Below are 5,842 nucleotides of genomic sequence, written 5' to 3'. Positions count from 1 at the left end.
TTAATAAGTATTCTGTGAGAAATACTAAAATAAATTTGTGAAATGCCTAATACTATATCATTTTCTCTCTTTTCCCAATGGCAATTAACATATTAAAGAACTTGAAAAATATTGCAATAAAGAAACCTGTGTTACATCATTTACCCAAGTGATTCACAAATGTATAGGGAGGACCATATAGCAATCGTTGGAACTAGTAATTCTCTGTATGCACTAAAAGATCAAATCTGTATCAGCACCATAGAATGGATGATCAGCTGGTTAGAAATGAATTCTCAAAACTGTTTCCAATGTCCCAAGGGTGATCAGACTCTGTGTGACCAAAGACATCCTAGTCTGAAGAGACACAATTTAGAGGAAATATCACTCAACATTCTGTAAGACATGAAACAGTTAAATAGAAATGCTCCTAAACTATTCCTGAGGCACTGCAGAGAGTGCTTAGTGGTGTTAAGCAGGAAGTGCCATCTGGTTAGGCAAATAGATCCATTGTCAACTCTAATCCAATTTGGAAGTGGTTCTTATAATCAAAGAGATTTAAACCCTCTGCTACCACCTTCCAACCCCCAGCTATCACCACCATGGTATACGGAAGAATGCTGATCCAACAGAAGGAGCATAGATGGAAAGCCCGGGGATCCGAGATACAGACATCTACAGCATTACAAAGCTGTTCCTGGGGTTACTAGGCAAGGACTTCTCACATGATCTGTAATTAGCAGACAGCCAGTGACCTCAAATGATCACAAGATGCCCCATCAACCCTCACCTCTTTTGGTCTCTGTGGTTCTGAACTGTCACCCGTGCTGTCCTAACTGTGCCATATTGGCTTCCGTTATGCTGAGTACAGATCCTTGTAGCTCTCCCATTTCCTTTGTCATGAGAGCTCCATAGACTCCTCGGAAGTGCGAAGAAAAGTGCTCCCTCCAAGTAACACTGTTACTGGCTGGAGAGGGACAGATTCGAGAGTGTGTGACATTATCACTCTTATATCTGAAATCGCAATTTCCTCAGGCCCTCAGCATCTCCATTGCCCCTACATGAAACCTGTATTCATTGTGCCCAACCCCCATTACCCTAATATGTCCATATGCATTTGAACTTCCTTGGAAGTCACAGTTCAAGATAAGGTTATCATTGTTGTTATTTCCAGAAGGTTCCTTGGCCCCTATGAACATCACTGGAAATAAAGTTACCTAAAAAAATTATAAATTTCACACATCAAGTCTCAGTTCTAGACCATTTATGATCCTTCATATGTATTGTCTTAGTCTGCTAAAACTAGGTGGCTTGAAGAAAAAACATTTATTTCTCACAGTTCTGAAGGATGGAAGTCCAAGGTCAAGGCACTGGCAGATCTAGTGTCTGGTGAGAGTCCCCTTCCTAGTTTGCAGGTGGCCAACTTATATGTTCACATGGTGGAGAGCAGAGAGAGAGGCCAGCTCTTTCATGTCTCTTCTTATAAGGTCACTAATCCCTTCATGAGGCCTCTACTCTCACAACCTAATTACCTCCTACAGGCTCCATCTTCAAATACCATTACATTGGGTGTTCAACATATGAATTTTAGGGGGACACAAACATGCAATCCATAATACTCTGCCCCAGCTCCACAAAATGAATGTCTTTCTCACATGAAAAATACATTCATTCCATCCCAACAGTCCCAAAAGCTTTAACTCATTCCAGCATCAACTCTAAAATCTAAAGTCCAAAGTCTCATCTCAATGTCATCCAAATTAGACATGAGTGAGACTCAAGGTACAATTCATCCTGAAGCAAAATTTCTCTCCAGCTATGAACCCATGAATCCAGACAAGTTATGTGCTTCCAAAATACAATGGTGAGACAAACATAAGATAAACATTCCCCTGTCAAAAGGAAGAAGAAAAGAAAGAAGTAAGGGGCGATGGGCCCCAAAGAGTCAACTACCTACAAGGCAAACTCCATGAGATCCAAACCTCAAGGATAATCCTCTTTGACCCAGTGGTCCACCTTCCAGACCTACTGGGGCAGCACTCCGTAACATTCTGCCCTTGATCCCTCAAAATTCATTTCAGTGTGAGTTGGGTTAGTCTAAACAAAGCTGTTATGTGGAAATTGGCTGGCAACTTACTAAGCCAGTAGAGTCAGGACTCCGAATAACCTTATAGAATATTCCCTGGGTGTGCTGCATGTTACACGACACAACCACAAATCTACTTGTTACCTTTTGGGGAGGGAACATTCACACCCACACAGATGTACTCTTAATTTTTAGGTGAAGAGGCAACATCAATCTAGCGGAACATCCTACCATATGCCTTGGTATATTCACTTTCTATTTAGCTTCTCCCTCTCTGCTTTTAGTACATGGAGTTCATTTTAACATGTCACTTTTTTTCCAGATAAGTATACTTTTTTTTTTAATCTTTTTGAAACCTGAAGAAGATTGTCTCTCCTGACCTACTGAGCCTGACCTTTTATTACCTGATTCCAAGTTCTCATTCACTTGCGAAGTTACTGTCACAGCTTAGGGGCTTTTTCCCATTCTCCTGGCAATTGTCAGTCTCTCCAAGAGTTTATATTACTGAAAAGACTACCAGCATCTCAGCTGAGATTCTGACTAAATGCAACAATATATTTACAGCACTTAGATCAATCTCTTACCAAACAATTTAAATATAACTGATAGACTTAAAAAAAACTTTCCAAATCATCACTAGATGATATCTTAATCTTTTGCCTGTAATACGTTTTTCCTAAATTTTTTTTCAAAATTTTATTGTGGCTAAATATAACATGGATTAAATAATGACTTTAATTATAATTTACTTATACACATTTTATATACATTTTTATACTTAATAACTATTTTAGACATACTTAAACTTATAAAGATGTACCTATCCATAATTGTTTTATCTAGGTTTTATTTATATATATTTTAACCATATTATGTGCTATAGTCTTTTTTTAAGACAAATAGCTTCATAGAACATAAATCATTGAAATAATCTTTCTTTATATAATAATAGTAACCTTATTAGCAACAACTACACATTTAGATCAGGTTCTTCCAAGTATAAAACTCCATTTGGAACTTATCACTTCCCTAACACTGGAGTAGGATTTAGGGAGCTGCAGGAATGATGTTCTAGACACCAGGAAATGGTTTTATAGTTGCTATTTTTATGTGAAGAACTAGATTGAAAACAAAAACAAAAACCCTGCCATCCCTAGTTATGGGGAAAGACTGGCTGTCCCTCACTTGGGCAGTGACACTCCCTAACACTGCCCTCCCTGTGGAGGTGAGGCTAGCTGCCTCCGCCTTTCTTTAAGCCGCAGAGCTCTCCTCCAGCGTATACTCTGGTGCCTCTGGGAGAGGTGAGAGGAGGCACAGAGAAACGCTGGGCCCTGAGTGGAGAACTCAGAAGGTAAGAGCGGCTTCTGTTTGGGCTCCAGACTGAGGAAAACAGCCCTGGGGTGAGAGCAGCAGGGGCACATGCTATTTCTGAGAAGGTGGTCAGGGTGATTTTTTTAATTATTAAGTATATTTAAGGAAATACATTTCCATTACCTTCAGGTACACTACTGAGATGCAGGGCAAGGAAGTATAATTTAAACAAAGTTTCTTAAGGGAATTACTTTAAAGAAAATCTGAATGACTTGCAATTGATGAATCAATTATTTGAGGATAAATGGGTATTTCTGAAGTGCTTAAGGGTATTTAAGTGATTTCACTCTCCTCTGAAAATAAGTAACTGCCTCTAATTTTGTCAATACCATTTATTACTCTAGTATAGCCACTCCAGAGCTCTCCGGCACTGGCCTGCACTTGACCTGATATGGGCCCCCCACAGCAGGAGGCTGACCATGAGCTTCACCTTGAGCCTCAAATTGCACTGACACCAAGGCACTAAATCCCAGAGTTCTGTCAAAACGTTGAGGCCTAGATTTTCCTTGGCGGTGACCCCAAACAGAAGCAACTCTTATCACCTGTGCTCTCCACCCGTGTCCGGCATTGCTCTGTGCTTCCTCTCCCCACCCCAAAGTTTCACTGCTTCTGTCCTTCCCAAAGTTTTCCACTGAAACATGGTAAACAAGCTCTCCTACACCCTTCCGCTATTCACCACAAGCTCCTCCCATCTCTTTGCCCTGGCTAAATCCTGTCTCACCCAAGACTGTTGCTCCCTAAGCCTATTAGGCTTCAGGACACAGTTCTGGCTCAATTTCTTACTCTGTGCCTTGGCATTGGGAAGTAGAGTCAGCATTTTCTTGGTTCATACATGCTGCTTCCAGACCATTATTTCCTCCTGTTGTATAAAAATCCCTGCTCAGTTTAGGAGGCTGCCATTTGGCTATATGACTTCTTACCCCTCCTCATCTCTGTCAGCTCTGCCTGCCAGCCACTCTACCTTGCTCTGAACAGTTTATTGACCTGGCTAGAATTCTTCCTGAATACTGCAAGGACTGCCACCATCCTGTGTGACTTCATGTGGATGATGATCCAGGGCCCTGGACTCATGGTTTCTCACAGTTCTACTGATGGTCATTTTGGTCGCTTTCATCCATCCCTTCCCCTATCTCACCGGGGCCCTTCTCATAGCTCAGAATTGCTCCTCTCTAGAAAATTCATTCCACATACTCTAACTTTCCAACCCTGCCTTACTTTATCCCCACTGTAGCAGTTCAGAAACCTCAGCCAGATTTCTAGTCCCTTAACACCTTCCTCTTCTAATCTACCAGTTCTTAATATGTCCATACTCTTCCCTGCCTGGAGTCCCAGGACCCATGTTCCATTACTGCCACCTTACCCTCTTTAATAGTCTTCATTATGATAATTATCAAAAATTCTACTGCTCACTTTTAGTGACTCTTCCACTAGAACATAACTCCTTAAGAGCAGGGACTCCAGTTCACTGCTGCAACCCCGGGGATTAATAGAGTGAACCACTAATGAACCTCATGTACAGCAGAGATTCATAAATATATATGGACAGAAGAAAGGATATCATCTTTTCTTCATTCTATAGCCTAAGAACCCCTTATTTAGTCCAATAAGTTTTGATTTGTCACAACTTTTCAGAAATGTATATGATGATTCAGTAAGTCTGAAAATATTCAACATTAGAGGGTTGATTTAATACTTATTAGTACATCTATATAAGAGAATACCAAGCAGACAATAAAAGAATACCCTAAAAGAGAATTCAAAAACATGAAAAAAATCCACAATATATCATCAAGAATAAAAAGCAAGTTGTAGTGTAGCATATACAGTACAATTTCATTTTGATAAATGGGCATAAACACATCTGGAGAAAAAAAATCTATGTGACCCTGAGTTTGGTGATGACTTTTTAAATATAATACCACAATCATGACCTGTAAAAGAAAAAAATTGTTAAGTTTAACTTTATGAAAATTTAAAACTTCTGCTCTGCCAAAGACACTGTTAAGAGGATCAGAATGCAAGCCACAAACAGGAAGAAAATATTTGCAAAATACATCTGATAAACGACTTGTATCTAAAGTATGTAAAGATTTCTTAAAACTGGACAATAAGAAAACAAACAACCATCAAGAAATAGGCAAAAGATCTGAACACATGCTTCACCAAACAAGATATACAAATGGCAAAAGAGCTTATGTAAAGACACTCAACATTAGCTGTCATGAACCGCAATTAAAACAATGAAATACCATTACACATCTGATTCAATGGCTAAAATCCAAAAAACTAACCACACTAATTGCTACTGAGGATGTGGAGCAGCAAGAACTCATTCATTGCTGGTGGGAATACAAAATGGAATAGCCATTTGGAAGACAGGTTGGCAGTGTCTTACAAGGCTAAACA

This window comes from Microcebus murinus, chromosome 5, assembly GCF_040939455.1.
Source record: "Microcebus murinus isolate Inina chromosome 5, M.murinus_Inina_mat1.0, whole genome shotgun sequence".
In the NCBI taxonomy this organism is placed as follows: domain Eukaryota; kingdom Metazoa; phylum Chordata; class Mammalia; order Primates; family Cheirogaleidae; genus Microcebus; species Microcebus murinus.
Note: the sequence above shows the minus strand (reverse complement) of the source record.